The sequence below is a fragment of the Mustela lutreola genome, chromosome 12, assembly GCF_030435805.1.
Source record: "Mustela lutreola isolate mMusLut2 chromosome 12, mMusLut2.pri, whole genome shotgun sequence".
In the NCBI taxonomy this organism is placed as follows: domain Eukaryota; kingdom Metazoa; phylum Chordata; class Mammalia; order Carnivora; family Mustelidae; genus Mustela; species Mustela lutreola.
In genome coordinates this window covers 9,679,243-9,695,654 of record NC_081301.1, presented here as the reverse complement: position 1 = coordinate 9,695,654, position 16,412 = coordinate 9,679,243, and the positions used below count along the sequence as shown (strand labels likewise).

Sequence of the window (16,412 nt, the reverse complement as noted above, 5' to 3'; positions counted from 1 at the left end):
CTTAGCCAATAATTAAAAATTTTTTAGCAAATGTTACAAAATCATATTGACTGAATTGCCTGGGCCTTGGAAGAATCCCGAGGTGAATGAGGGGCCCTAAATCATAATCTCCGTCTATTTCATAGTATATCCACTTCTGAGTGCTGCTACTATTTCTGAGTCTGCCAGTGGGGGCCAGTGTAGGACAACCAAGGGCCCAGAATATGGAGTAAGGTTATGCCTGTAGTCTTGTCCTTTGCTTGCAGCTGGGCTATTCCAAAGGGCAAAAAGCATTTTATAAAGAAATACTATCTGCCACCTGTGTCGAACATCTTCCCTGCATGTGTTTCTGGATTTTTTGTTGTTGTTGTTTTGCAGATTGCCAGAGCTTTAAAAAAAAAAGTTTTCCCTTAAATATTTTTTGAACTATGTTAAAAAATAACCTCATTAGTTCACATTTATCTTTTTGTTATTCAGAATGTACAGTCAACCTAAATGTCAAACTCAATAGGGGATGCCAAATCAACTATGGTAGGTGATACTATGGAAATAGTTTGCAAAGTTTCAAAGCTGAGGTAGATTTTTATGTAGTGATATGGAATGAAGCTCAATTTATTTTTAAATGAAAAGAACAGAATGGTATGTACAACGTGATTCTGTTTGTGTTAAACCCCTCCCCCATAGTCTAGACAAATACCTACCACTGACAAGAGTGGCTCCCTCTGGGTGGAATTGGACGGGAATCAAGAGGATTTTCTTGACTTCATTGTATACATCTTTTAAGGTCAAGAATTTCTGTATTACTTGTTTGAAAATGAATTTTAAAAAACAAATACAGTGAATGTAATGGTTCAGTTAGCTTTTAGCATTGAATTTTTTTTTTAAAGAGTTGTACTTATGGGCACCTGGGTGGCTCAGTGGGTTGGGCCGCTGCCTTCGGCTCAGGTCATGGTCTCAGGGTCCTGGGATCGAGTCCCGCATCGGGCTCTCTGCTCAGCGGGGAGCCTGCTTCCTCCTCTCTCTCTGCCTGCCTCTCTGCCTACTTGTGATCTCACTCTCTCTGTCAAATAAAAAAAAATAAAAATAAAAAATAAAGAGTTGTACTTATTTTGAAAGAGAGAGCATGAGCGGGGGGAGGGGCAGAGGGAGAAGAAGAGCCCACTGAGCAGGGAATTCCATTTGGGGCTCCATCCCGGACACTGAGACAATGACATGAGCCAAAGGCAGATGCTCAACCAACAGAGCCACCAAGGCGCCCCAGGAACTTTTTTTTTTTTTTTTAATTCTGAGTTTGTCAGTGCACTCTGATTCTGCAGCAAAGTAGTTTTATGGAGAGTATGGAGTTAGAAATCTGAAAAACAGAGTTCTAATCAAGATCAGTATGAATTTCGTAACTACAAATATGTAACTTAATGTCTGTGTATATCAGGGAAGGCTGAGAGGCGTAGTGGAAAGAGCTTTAGCCAGGGTTCACTCTCTATTCATCTCATTCATTTAAAAAAAGGTACAAAAATATGTATTACATCATAGGTGGTATGCCAGGTTCCAGAGGGACAGTGGTAAATAAGATGGGGTTCTGTGCCATCCGAGGTTATTATTTATTGATTTTGAGCATCTGTTCACCTCTTGAGTTCATTTCTCTATGCGTAAAAGATGTTGAGAATACCACCTGCCACATATTCCACAAGAATTACTGTTGTAGATGCACCTGGGTGGCTCAGTTGTTTAAATATCTGCCTTCGGCTCAGGTCATGATCCCAGGGTCCTGGGATCAGGCCCCACATCCCGCTCCTGCTCAGCCAGAAATCTGCTGCTTCCTCTCCCTTGGCTCCTACCCCCGCTCAGGCTCACCATCTCTCTCTCTCAAATAAATAAAATCCTTTTTTAAAAAAAGAATTACTGTTGTAGTGATCCATTGTTCTAATGTGGGGGTTATGTTCCTGGGGTGTGCTGTGGGGGGAAAAATGGAAAACTGCCTAAAAATGGAAAACTGATTTATAGATGGCAGAGTAGGGTTCAGAATGATTGACCATCCCAGTGCTCTTTCTACAACCCTCAGGAGCTTTTTGCAACTTTTAGGGTCCTTTCTTTCTCTCTCCCATGGCAAGTGTGCTCCAAGCCCATCTAGAGTACTCAGTGTTAAGTGAAAGCAAACCTTGAATGTGTTCAGGTTTTGCTCAGGCTGGGTTCTTCCTTAGCAATCCTGACGTGCCATCTTCCTTCTTAAAATCCAGTCATCCAGTAACTCCCAACTATCATCTTCTTACAGTCATGGCCTCTCAACTCAATGAAAACTTTCTCAGGGATTCTCATACAGTTTTATACCTTAGCTTATTATTATGATCCTTAATCTGTGTGAGTTACCCTCATGGTCTTTTGGGCAATACTTTAAAACTGAATTCCTGAACCAGTTGAATGACAATATGATAGTCATAATACCTGACCAGCTAACTGGAGAATGCTATCATGCTAATAAAATGAGGCAATAAATAGCAAATTTTGACAAAATTTTAAGTGTAATACATCAAAGAGGATGACTAAATGGAAAGCACTGTGGGAGCTGATTCACATTTGAAATAGTTGGAAAACTGAATGTTACTTTTTTTTTTCCCCCCTTTTTTTTGCCTGGAGAGTCCCAGTGATGGAGGATAAAATCGTTGTTTTCAGTTTTTTGAAAGGCTGTAAAATGGAAAACATTGTATATTGCACCAGACATCAGAACTTCTAGCACTGGAAGGAGGTAAAAGGGAAGCCGATTTCACCCAAGGCAGAGCTTTCGAACTTTTAGAGCTGTCCAACAGTGGAGCGGGCTATCTCACTTGAGATAGCTCCCTGAAATTGGAACTGTGGAAATAGAAGTTGGAAGAGGGGATGCCGGGGTGGCTCAGACGGTTAAGTGTCTGCGCTTGGGTAGGGCCATGCTCTCCCGGGGCTGGGATGGAGCTCCAGGTCCCGGGAGTCCGTTTCTCTTTCTGCCTCTGGCCCCTGCTCCTGCTCCCTCTCTCTCAAATGAATAAATAAAATCTTAAAAAAAAAAAAAAAAAAAGAAAGAAAGTTGGAAGATCATTGCATGGAATGTACAAGAGCGAATTCCTGCCTGGGCAGAAGTTAGACTAATAACCTATAACGTGTCTTCCAATTCTAAAGTTTCTATGACTGTGCAGCTCCGTTAACTTGACGTTTGAATATACCTGAGTTATTTTTGTAAGATAAAATTTTATCAGATAAATCAGCCAACTTAAAAAACTGTATGGTCAAATTCACAGTAAGTAAAAGGATAAAACGAGGACTGGGAAATCAGGTTTAAAACTGAAAATCCCGATACCATTGAAGGCCACTTGCAAAACTTTTAACAGAAAGGTGGAGGTGGTGTGTCTGTGCGTGCGCGCGCGCGTGAGTCGAGTCATGTGTCCGGGGCAAGTGACACTTGTAACCGAAGATGTTAATGTTCTAAATTCTTTTACTTTACACGGACTTGCACAGGCGTGTTTTTCACACCCAGCAGCAACCTGTGCAGAAGCGACGTCGCGGGTCAGTTGAGGAACGGTTTTCCGGAAGGCGCTTCGTGGTACCGCAGACGCCCCCGAACGCTCCAGCCGGTGGCGGACCGTGCGGGCTAAAACCGAAGTGCCGCTTTGGCCGCCCGCGCGAACCACCAGTCCCAGGGGCCCCCGCGGCGCCGCGCACGCGCCATGGCGTGGCGGCAGCGCAGCCGCAGGACGCAGGGAAGCCAGCTAGCGAGTAGTGGCGGCGGCGGCGGCGGTAGCAGTTCGCGGCGACGGCGACGGTTCCGAGGCCGAGTGGCGGTGCGGCGAAACCTGGGTGCCCTCCTTCGTGTGATCCCCGTGGTGAGTGCGCGTCTCGGGTTAAGTCGCGCGGAGTGCGCGGTTCGCTGCCTGGCGGCCGGTCTGGTCTGGCCTAGGGCCGCAGCCTGCGCCTAATGGCCGGGCCACCCCGTGCAGATGACCCCTGGGCCCTGGGCCCTTCCCTCCCGTGTCGGTGGAAGTAGGGGTAGGGGGACACACGGTTAGGCCCAGGGGACAGATGTGGCGGCGCCCGCGGGCCAGGGCGGCCTGGGGCAGACGGGAGGGAGGGACGCGTGGGGGATGGGATGGGGACGGACCGAGGAACGGCGGGCGGCTTTGGGTGGGAGCCGCAGGCGAGCGACCTGGCAGGTGGAGAACTGAGCACAGGAGGCGAGAGGGAGGTGGACTATCTTCTGAGTGCCGCTGGTGAAGGTGTCAGCCTCGGGGATTCCTGACAAGCTGGACTCCTGGGTCTGGGGGCAGCCCGGCTTCGAAAAGCACACACCCAGTATACTTGGCATCTTTCTACTTGCTGTTGGAGGTCTTGGAAGTGAGAGACTGGTGGTTGCTTCCATCTCCTTTTCCTTCAACTTCACCTTTTATTGACTGTCAAATTTAAATGGGTGCTGGCTGGGCAAACCATAGAAATAAACAGTGTTCTGTGTATAAGTCTGTGGGAAAACAGGCATGGTGATATGTTCAGATGAGAGCTAGGCCAAGGGAGGAATCTTTTTTATTTTAAAATCTGTGACAGGGGCGCCTGGGTGCCTCAGTGGGTTAAAGCCTCTGCCTTCGGCTCAGGTCATGATCCCGGGGTCCTGGGATCGAGCCCCACATCGGGCTCTCTGCTTGGCGTGGAGCCTGCTTCCTCCTCTCTCCCTCTGCCTGCCTCTCTGCCTAATTGTGATCTCTGTCTGTCAAATAAATAAAATCTTAAAAAACAAAATTGTGACAGAAGTTAGTTTGAGCACAGCTTTGAACTAGAAAGGATTTTAACCTGGGATTTTACCATTTGGTGGATTTTTATAGGGGATTTTTGAACTAGAATGGGGGATAAAATCACATCTATTTTTATTACCTGGGAACTAATTTTTAGTTCTTTCAATTATGAACGTAGGCAGTGGAATTTACAATACCGGTGACTTTGTCACCGATAAAAATTATAAATATTTTTGTATCATGTTTACAGTTTTTGCAGATCTCTCAATATCATTTATGCTTGTATTTTTTTGAATTTATAGCATTATTAGATACACTGTTAGATCTTGTTATTTAATGTGATGATAAAGCCACACATATATTAACGAGTCATGATTTTTAAATAACAGTTCCATATAATTGGTTTCTTTCATGATTTCATATATTTAGTTGTTTAAAAGCAATCTGAGGGGTGCCTGGTTGGCTTAGTCAGTGGAGTGTGCAACTCTTGATCTCGGGGCTGTGAGTTCAGTTCCCACGTTGCGTGTTGATATTATAATCAAATCAATAAAATCAGAATAAAAATCTGAGAGTCCATAGGCTTCATCAGACTACCAAAAAGATCCGTGGTACAAAAAAGATGAAGAACTCCTGAGGTAGAAGTGTTTGGTGATCTATAAATTGGCCTGAAAGATATTTGAATCTTTTTTTTTTCCTTTTTTTTTTTTAAGGAAGAAGATAAAGCAGATAGGATTATAGTATAGATAAAGAGGGAATTTTGTACACAGAAGTAAAAGAAGAATTGGCTGAGTCAGAATAATAATTTTGAAAGATAGACTGTAGATACTTCATTCAGTGTACTGGGGAATCAGCAAAATAGTCTGAGGAAAAAAGGGAAGTGAATACTTTGGCTTTTAGATTTTTATAGGAAGGCACTGCCTAGTTCTAAGTGGTAGAAGCCTTCTAAGCTCTTGTGTAAGCCTGTGAAAAGAAATTTTAATGTGTGCTGGTTTTCTTCAAATCATATAGGTAGTGTGGCTTTTAAAGAGGGAGATACTCTTTTTTTTTTTTTTTTTTTTTAAAGATTTTATTTATTTATTTGACAGAGAGAGATTACAAGTAGGCAGAGAGAGAGAGGAGGAAGCAGGCTCCCTGCTGAGCAGAGAGCCCGATGCGGGACTCGATCCCAGGACCCTGAGATCATGACCTGAGCCGAAGGCAGCGGCTTAACCCACTGAGCCACCCAGGCGCCCTCTTTTTTTTTTTTTTTAAAGATTTTATTCATCTAAGGAAGAGAGACAAAATGAGTTTGGGGGGAGGGGCAGAGGAAGAAGCAGACTTCCCTTTGAGCAGGGAGTTGGGCGGAAGTGGGGCTCCATGTGGGGATTGATCCCAGGACCTGGGGATCATGACCACTCAGGTGCCCCAAAGAGGGGGATATTCTAATTTTTTTTAATCTTTAAGTAAAAATCACATGGTCTCTTTTCAGATATATTTCCTATTGCTGTTATTCTTTTCATATATGATAGAAAGTAAATGTGCAGGCGATAGAGTTGGGAGAATTGGTAAATCATTTTCTCAAAATTCCATTTTAAATTCTTACAGTTCAGCTTCATTTTAGCATTAGACTTCTCACTGACAGATCACTGTTGACATTTCTTTAGATTATGTGGGACTTGAAATTTGCAACTGTTTGTAAAACACCTGTCAATACTTTGTGTGAGATTTTTTCCCCTCTAAAATAATAGCAATAGTGGGAAAACCATTGCGGCAAACTTTTTTTCCTGGAAAAAGTAAAGCGGGGTATGGAAGAGTGAAGAAGAGTATTTTATGAAAAGATATTGGTGCTGAAATAGTTTATTCTGAATTGAACACACCATACGACAAAATCAGTGCCTTGGAGAGATATTGCCTGGTACTTTCTGTGTCCTTATGCTGCCTCCTTATTATTCTTTGTTCCCTACCCCTTTATTTTTTTTTAATTGCATGTATTTATCTGATACCATATTATTTGTAAATTGGTTTTAAAAATTTTTGCCTCCCCATTAGAATTTAGGTCTGTGAGAATAGTGATTTTTGTCTTTGCCACAGTGCTGGAATAGTGGCTGGCACATAACAGGTATTCAGTAAATACTTGATGAATGAGTAAATGAGTTAAATTATAAGACCTAGGTTATTTATTTCTAGGAATAAAATATCTATTTTAAAAATCTTACAGATGGGGTGCCTGGGTGGCTCAGTGGGTTAATCCTCTGCCTTTGGCTCAGGTCATGATCCCAGGGTCCTGGGATCAAGCCCCGAATCGGGCTCTCTGCTCGGCAGGGAGCCTGCTTCCCCCTCTATCTCTGCCTGCCTCTCTGCCTACTTGTGATCTCGCTCTCTGTCAAATAAATAAATAAAATCTAAAAAAAAAAAAAAAAAAAAGTCTTAACAGATAGTATCATGTATGCCGGTTGAATTTGAACCTTTTCATCTTACATTTTTTAAAGACAAATTATTTCCCAAACATTATGCCCTGCTTTCATGGGCATTTGGTTTCACATGGGAACTGATCATTCTTAGTACATGCTGCCATGTAGGTTTGATTATCCTGAATGTCTTACAGTGATGTGATAAAAGGAAGGGTCTGTGGATGAAGTTCTTTTACTTTGTGATCCTTGCTTGGTATAAATGACACTGAATTTTTGACATGAGATTGATAGAAAAAAAATTTTAATGTCTGACAGTATCAAAGTTAGTGAAGATGTCACTGAAAATGGTAATTTAGAAACTGCTGTAGGACAATTTCTATGTAGGACAGATTCTAAACAATGTAGGAATTTAAATGGGTATAACTGCCTCAAGAGACAGCATTTGCAGTTATTTAGTAAAGTTGAAAATGGGCATACCCTACCTCATAATTTCACAGTTTCTGGAAAGAAATAAGAATGGGTGGAGGTGGTGCAAAGGGGATGATACGGTAAGTTTTCTTTAAATATTAAAAGCAATTATGATGATGTTAACAGTTAATCCTAATACAAGTGCTAAGTCATCTTTGCACCTGTTCCTATTTTCTGTTGATTTTGCTTTGAATCCATAACTTCATTTTTTTAAAAGATTTTATTTATTTATTTGACAGAGAACACAAGTAGGAAGGGAGGCAGGCTCCCCGCTGAGCATAGAGCCAGATGCGGGGCTTGATTCCAGGACTCTGGGATCATGACCTGAGCCAAAGGCAGAAGCTTTAACCCACTGAGCAACCCAGGAGCCCCCATAACTTTTTTTTAAAAGTAATTTCTATGCCCACATGGGGCTTGAGCTCTCGACCCCGTGATCTTCTGACTGAGCCAACCAGGCACCCTTGAATCCATAACTTTTAAGTATTGTTTCCCAACTCTTTGAAAAATTATAAGCCTACAGAAGAGTTGCAAGAGTAGTATAATAATACCCTTGTACTCCTTGCCTAGATTCCATAGTTGTTAACGTTTTGCTATGCTTGCTTTATGCACTAGTAGATACATTTCTCCCTGAACCACTTGCGAGTTAGGTATAGATACCATCAGGACACTTTACCCTCTAAGTAAGGGTATGTATTTCCCAAGAACAAACACTTTCTTCCACATAATTGCAATTCAGTTGTCACCCTCAAGAAATTTAACATGGATATATAATTTTTCTTTAATATATAGTACCTATTCAAATTTCCCCAATAGTCCCAATACTGTCCCTAGATCCTTGGTTTTCTGTTTGATCCAAGATGCATTTAAGGGGCTTGCATTGCATTTAGTTGCCTGCTTGAATCTGGACTGGTTTTCCAGCGTTTTGGAGGGGGCAGGGTGGAGGATGTTTTTCATGGCAGTAAGTATCCAAATGAGTTGTTTTGTAGGATGCCCCTCAATTTGGATTTGTCTGATTGTCTCTGCATGATCAGATTCAGTTAAACATTTTTGGTTGGAATGCTGTGTAGTTGATTTTAGGTCTCAAGTGTGTCACATCAGAGGCACTAGCTGTCAATTTCATTATTGATGTAAATTTGGTCATTTGAATAAAGTAGTATCTACTAGATTTATTTTGCAAAGGGGCCCTTTTTCCTTTGTAATTAATAAGTAATCAGTAAAGTGATTTTTTTATGATTTTTTTTTTTTTAGAGAGAGAGAGTGTGCACTTGTGTGAATGGGAGGAGGGGGTGAGGGAGGTATTTCAATCAGACTCCCCCACTAAGCATGGAGCCCAACATGGGGCTCAGTCCCACAACCTCAAGATCAGTACCTAAGCCAAAATCAAAAATTTGATGCTCAACCAACCAAGCCACCCAGGTGCCTTTTATTATTATTTATTTATAATTTATTTATTTATTATCATCATGTGCCCCCTTTTATTATTTTTTTTTTAATGTAAAAAATATTTTTTTTCCTTTTTAAAAAGATTTCATTTATTTGAGAGAGAGAGATAGAGACAGAACATGAACAGCAGGGAGGAGGCAGAGGGAGCGGGAGAAGCAGGCCATCACTGAGCAAAGAGCCTGATGCAAGGCTCAATCCCAGGATCCTGGGATCATGACCTGAGCCGAAGGCAGACACTCAACTGACTGAGCCACCCAGGCGTCCCACATTATGTTTGTTTCGAACAGTACTGATTTAGGAGCACCTGGATGGCCCAGTTGGTTAAGTGTCCAACTCTTTGTTTTGGCTCAGGTCATGATATCAGGGTTAGGAGACCCAGCTGAGTGATGGGCTCATGCTCAGTATGGAGTCTGCTTGAGTTTCTCTCTCCCTCTGCTCCCCCTGACCCCGTGCTTGCTTCTGCTGTCTCTCTCTCTCTTAAATAAATAAATCTTTGAAGAAAACAGCACTGGTTTAATAAAATAGACTTTCACACCTGCACACAGAGTAATACATGCAATATGTGTGGGGGCTATACTCAGAAGTTTACACTCAGTATTTATTCATTTCTCACTCTTCAACCTGTCTTCTATATCGAAATATCAAACATACCAAATATTTTTATATCAAAATATGAAAGTTTCAGAGTCTAATGTGAAATTGTTTACAGAGCACTAATAAATGTTTGAGTGACCACTGTGCACACGGCATTCTATCCATAAAGTAACTGGTTCTGGGGCACGTGGGTGGCTCAGTTGGTTAGGTGTCCAACTAATGTCATGATCTCACTGTGATGGGATCAGGTCCCATATTGGGCTCTGTGCTTAGTGCGGAGTCCGCTTCAGATTCTTCCTCTCCCTCTCCTCTGCCTCCCTCTATTCCCCCTCCCCTTTCTAAAGTAAATAAAGAAAATGAAGAAAAAGTACGTTGTTCTGCTACACTTCAGCAGCTGAAGGGACACATATTCTGTGTCTGGCTAATACGCATTCTGCTCCTGCATTGTGCCTTGCACCGTGCTAGACGCTTTACTTTCACTGACTTGCAAAATCCACACAACTACCCTATGAAGTAGATTCTACTTCAAGAAGAAACTGAAACACATAGAGGTTAAGTAACTTGCCAAAGTCCTACAGTCTGTGGAAGGTAGGATTCCAACCCAGCAGGCTCAAACCAAACCACCACATATTCCTGGGGCTTGATCTCACAACCCTGAGACCATAATCCGAGCCAAAACCAAGAGTCTGAGGTTTAACCAACTGTGCCACCCATGCGCCCCTGGAGTGATTATTTTAAAACTTTATCTGACTCCATGGGGTGCCTGGGTGGCTCAGAGTGTTAAGCCTCTGGCTTCAGCTCAGGTCATGGTCCCAGGGACCTGGGATCGAGCCCCGCATCGGGTTCTCTGCTCAGCAGGAAGCCTGCTTCTCTTTTTCTGCCTGCTGCTCTGCCTACTTGTGATCTCTCTGTGTCAAACAAATAAAAATAAAATCTTAAAAAAAAACTTTATCAGACTCCTGAATTGTTTATATAGAGGTGCCAGTATATAAAGTGTAAAGAAGATTTAGATTGGAGATACTGCCACTGAACGGGAGAGTGGAAGATCAGGGAATGCTGTTTGAAGGAGGTGGCATTTGAGGTGGACTAAAAATCATAGATGTAATTGGCTCCAGGGCTGTTGGAGAAGGGCTCCAGGCAAAGGAATAAGCGGAACAAAGAAGAGGAATTTGTAAATTACATAGAATATCCAAGTCTTTTTTACTTTTTCTTTCTTTCTTTCTTTCTTTTTTAAATTCTGGCTAGTATGTTAGGTCTCTGAAATGGAAAAATGGGAGGAAGGATTGTAAAGGTAGCTTGGAATGAAGAAATATGGAAAAATTGTAGCCACCCAGGCCATAGTATGTGATCATTTGCCTGCAGGTGTATCACTCCCTTCCTAGTGCTCTCTACAGTGAAATTGCGCACAGGGAACCTGAAGTCAATATTCTGAAGAAGAACCAGAGAGGCAGCATGGGGAAATGAAGAGTGCGGGCTGTGAAGCCAAACAAATGTAGTTTTAGAATTCTCTGCCGCATGACAGCTGAATGGCTAGGTAGGAAGTTATTTGACTTTTCTAAATCTGATGCCTCATCTGTAAAGTGGGGGGTCATAGGACTGACTAATGACAGGAGCATATGAAAAGCTTCGGGAACATGCCTTTCGTTCAGTGATTGCTAGTTATCTTTTGGTGCTCCAGCTCTCTTGCATTCTGTTTTGCCTTGGTACCACATCCCTGACTTTAAAACAAGCCTTAGGGGCACCTGGGTGGCTCAGTAGGTTAAAGCCTCTGCCTTTGGCTCAGGTCATGATCCCAGGGTCCTGGGGTCGAGCCCCGCATCGGGTTCTGCTCAGCAGGGAGCCTGCTTCCTCCTTTCTCTCTGCCTGCCTCTCTGCCTACTTGTGATCTCTGTCTGTCAAATGAATAAATAAAAATCCTTAAAAACAAAACAAAACAAGCCTTAGTCTTCAGGTGCTTTCTTGGCCACTATTAAAATGCTGTCACTTCTCACTTCACCCAGTTGGTTCTGCTGTGAGTTTGTGAGCTGCTTTCTAGTGATGACCCAGAGCACTTCCCACCTTACAAGGTGATGCTGCCTCATAATGGCATTTGGAAAAATTACCCCTAATTATTGTAGAAAATTGAAGAGGGAAAGTGGATATATTCCTAATAGTTAGACATTTTCCCTTTATTTAAAAAAGTAAAAAAAAATTTTTTTAGAATTGATTGGGTGGAGTTGGTTACACATTACTTTAGGATTCTTCAAGGTAAAGTATGATTTATTTTTTTCTTTTAATTTTAATTTTTTTGTAAAAGCCTGAAATAAGTGGAATCCCTCCTACTTGCTATGGAAAGACCCGTACTTGAAAGAAATTTTCTCAAATGGTTAATTAACTTTTTTTCCCTTCAACTTCTGTTTTTTCCCTGTAATTCCTTCCCTGGAGTTAATCTTTACATAGGCATGAAGGATTTTAGTTAGGTATTTTTTCACTATGAGCTGCCTAAACTTGTGTTTGCATATAATTATTTGTGGCTTTTGCTCCTTAAGTAATCCTAATTAAGGTATTTTCATTTTTAAAGAAACTAGGACCAATAATTTCTGTATCTCTCATATATATATATATATATTTTTTTTAAAGATTTATTTGTTTATTTGACAGAGATCACAAGTAGGCAGAGAGAGGCAGGCAGAGAGAGAGGAGGAAACGGGCTCCTTGCTGAGCAGAGAGCCCGATGATGTGGGCTCCATCCCAGGGCCCTGGGACCACGACCTGGGCCGAAGGCAGAGGCTTTAACCCACTGAGCCACCCAGGCGCCCCTTATGTATACATTTTAGAAGAGGCTTCAGGTACTGAGATACTTGATTTTTTGTTTTTATTTTTGTTTTTTCTTTTTAAAAAATTTTTAAAGAAGATTTTATTTTATTTATTTATTTTTATTTTTTTATTTTTTAATTTTTTTTAAAGATTTTATTTATTTATTTGACAGAGAGAAATCACAAGTAGGCAGAGAGGCAGGCAGAGAGAGAGAGAGAGGAGGAAGCAGGCTCCCTGCTGAGCAGAGAGCCCGATGCGGGACTTGATCCCAGGACCCTGAGATCATGACCTGAGCCGAAGGCAGCGGCTTAACCACTGAGCCACCCAGGCGCCCCTATTTATTTATTTTTAAAAGATTTTATTTATTTATTCAAGAGGCAGAGATCACATGTAGGCAGAGAAAAGGGGGAAGAAGGCTCCCTGCTGAGCAGGGAGGCTGATGCAAGGCCTGAGCCTAAGGCAGAGGCTTTAACACACTGAGCCACACAGGCGCCAAAGATTTTACTTATTTTTATTTGAGAGAGAGTGTGAGAGAGAGCATGAGAGGGGAGAAGGTCAGAGGGAGAAGCAGACTCCCCATGGAGCTGGGAGCCCGATGTGGGACTCGATCCTGGGGCTCCAGGATAGTGACCTGACCTGAAGGCAGTTGCATAACCAACTGAGTCACTTAGGCACCCTTTTTTTTTTTTTTTTTAAAAAGATTTTATTGGGGCGCCTGGGTGGCTCAGTGGGTTAAAGCCTCTGCCTTCAGTTCAGGTCATGATCCCAGGGTCCTGGGATCGAGCCCCACATCGGGCTCTCTGCTCAGCAGGGAGCCTGCTTCCTCCTCTCTCTCTCTCTGCCTGCCTCTCTGCCTACTTGTGATCTCTGTCTGTCAAATAAATAAATAAAATCTTTAAAAAAAAAAAAGATTTTATTTATTTATTTGACAGAGCGAGATCACAGTAGGCAGAGAGGCAGGCAGAGAGAGAGAGAGAGGAAAGCAGGCTCCCTGCTGAGCAGAGAGCCCGATTCGGGACTCGATCCCAGGATCTTGAGATCATGACCTGAGCCGAAGGCAGCGGCTTAACCCACTGAGCCACCCAGCCGCCCCCCGCCCCCTTTTTTAAAAAATTTTAACTAGGCTTCACATCCAGTGTGGGGCTCGAACTCAAAACACTGAGATTTAGGGACGCCTGGGTGGCTCAGTTGGTTAAGCAGCTGCCTTCGGCTCAGGTCATGATCCCAGCATCCTGGGATCGAGTCCCACATCGGGCTCCTTGCTCGGCAGGGAGCCTGCTTCTCCCTCTGCCTCTGCCTGCTATTCTGTCTTCCTGTGCTCGCTTTCTCCCTCTCTCTCTCTGATAAATAAATAAAATCTTTAAAAAAAAACAAAACAAAACACTGAGATTTAGAATTGCGTTGGACTGAGCCAGCCAGGCTCCTCTCTTGTTTTTAAATTATAGTTAATTAAAATTTCTTTCTTTATGCTTACTATATTTTTCTCGTTTTTTGGAATATGTTTCAATATGTATTGGCACTTTGTAAAAACATTTTCAGTAGGGGAGTTTTTCATTGTTCCTAAGCTGAAACCCAGTTTTTTGTTTTCTTTTTTTAAGTTTATTTATTCAAGTAATGTGTACACCCAGTGTGGGGCTCAAACTCCTCACCCTGAGATGAGGAATTGCGTGTTCTTCCAGCTGAGCTAGCCAGACTCTGAAGCCCAGTTTTGAACTATTTGTTGATACTTCGAGTTGTCATATTTAATATGTATAAATGAATGGTTGAGCATATGTTTAAAAAAAAGCATAGCTTAATGCTAATAGTATAATTATGTATATATTTATATATATATTTATATATGTATATATATTTTATATATATATATATATATATATATATCAGGCCAAAATTATCTTTGTATACAACTTTTTTGTATGCCATTTTTAAAATGTAAGGCTTTAAGCCCACTGTTGTAACTGTAAAAGCAGGCAAGATGTCTGCTCATTAATCTCTGTCCGAGAGGGTGCTTGCATGGTCTTGCTCCATTGTAATGCCAGTATACCCACACTAGAGACTAGCGGGAAGCATGTCGTCAAACATGTTCATTCTTCCTTTTTTTCTACTTACTAATTTATTTTTTTTATTTTTTATTTTTTTAAAGATTTTATTTATTTATTTGACAGAGAGAGATCACAAGTAGGCAGAGAGGCAGGCAGAAAGAGAGGAGGAAGCAGGCTCCCCGCTGAGCAGAGAGCCTGATGTGGGACTTGATCCTAGGACCCTGAGATCATGACCTGAGCTGAAGGCAGCGGCTTAACCCACTGAGCCACCCAGGCGCCCCTCTACTTACTAATTTATGTCTTCAGTTTATTTTCAATGAGTCTTTGAAAGAATTAAAATTGGAAAATTTAGGGGCACCTGGGTGGCTCAGAGGGTTAAGCCTCTGCCTTCAGCTTGGGTCATGGTCTCAGGGTCTTGGGATCGAGCCCCACATCGGTGGGGGGGGGGGTCTCTGCTCAGCAGAGAGCCTGCTCCTCCTCTCTCTCTGCCTGCCTCTCTGCCTACTTGTGATCTCTGTCCGTCAAATAAATAAATAAAATCTTAAAAAAAAAATTGGAGAATTTAAAGGACAAAAGTATTAGTTAAGGGATATTAGCCTTTTTCTCTTTTTACAGAATCAGAGTCAAATTATCTTCCTAAGCTGTCTTAATTTTATCCAAATATGTATATTTTTAAAGTTTTTAGGACTTAGGCTAAACTCATCTTTTTTTTTTTTTTTTAAGGTTTTATTTATTTGAGAGAGAGAGAATGAGCAGGGGGAGAAGCAGAGGGAGTGAGAGAAAGGGAGACGCAGACTCCCTGCTGTGCAGAGAGCCCAATGCAGGGCTTGATATCAGGCCCCTGAGATCATGACCTGAGCGAAGGCAGACACTTTACTGAGCCACCCAGGTGCCCCAAATGCATCTATTTTTAACACCCTCCAAACTGTCTCCTTTCATTTTCTAATGCAAAACTTTAACCCCAGCTGTCAATTTTACTTCCATTATTTATAAATCATGACACCCGACAAAAATACATTAGGTCTAAAAGTCACAAGGCAGAATTGCAAAATGTTTACAAATACAGATTTCTGTATTGAAAAGCTTAAGAAAGAGTAGGTGAATTCTTTTTGCAGAATTATTTCATCTTTAGTACCTCCTTTAGAACCCAAGGAGTCTTTGAGTCCTCTAAAACCAAGTGTTTTTTAATATCTAACTATTCAGGGTTATAATGGGCCAACTTGAATTCTGATTTTCTGTTGCATCATTAATAACTAGCAATTATTGAGTTCTTTCTGTTTTTGTAAGCATTATGTAAACTAGTTAAAATTACGCATTTCATAGTTCTATGGAGGCATCCTAACAGTTGATTTCTTTTTGAAAAACTAAACCGGGGCACCTGGGTGGCTCAGTCAGCTAAGCAGCTTCCTTCAGCTCAGGTCATGATCCCAGGGTCCTGGGATCGAGGCCCACATCGGGGCAGGGGTGGGGGGACCTTAAAGAGTTTCCTTTAAGGTAAAACACAGTCAGTGATAATAATGCTGCTTGAAGTTTGGTAATATTTATAATTTTATCAGATACCATTCTGGTAAATGCGATGAAATGAACATGACAGCCTGCTGTTTATCTATCTTCCCTAATTTTTAGGGTGGACTCTTGAAACTCTTGGATCTTGAAACAGGCTTTACCAGTATTACAGCTCAGCAAAAAAAATGCAGCTGAAGCTCAAAGTTCTCTTTCTGCTCTTCTGTTTGGTTGTTTTGTATACTCACTGTATTCATGGGGGAAGCTGTGTTTATCCAGGGGACTAAAGCTTCCTCAAAGCTTGTGAGGTGGTGAAATCTTTCTCTCAAAATTTCTCAGAGGGTTCTAAGGATTTTAGGTTTTTTAAGAATCATTTGGTTTATCTTAAGCTCCTGGTTTGTATATGTCTTAGTGAGTTGTCATTAGAGATTGTTGAATAGGAGGAAATTAGA

At 41.8% G+C, this 16,412-nt stretch overlaps 1 protein-coding gene across 6 annotated transcripts in view; it reads left to right on the top strand.

Annotated features, from left to right (window-relative positions):
• Positions 1–3,728: 3,728 nt before the first annotated feature.
• The window catches only part of GAPVD1 (GTPase activating protein and VPS9 domains 1), a 79,541-nt gene continuing 66,857 nt past the window's right edge, over positions 3,729–16,412 (top strand). For all 6 annotated transcript variants that reach the window (XM_059143545.1, XM_059143548.1, XM_059143546.1 and 3 more), the window contains exon 1: positions 3,729–3,827. The gene's annotated coding sequence lies outside the window, so the exon portion shown is untranslated. The remainder of the gene's footprint in view (positions 3,828–16,412) is intronic.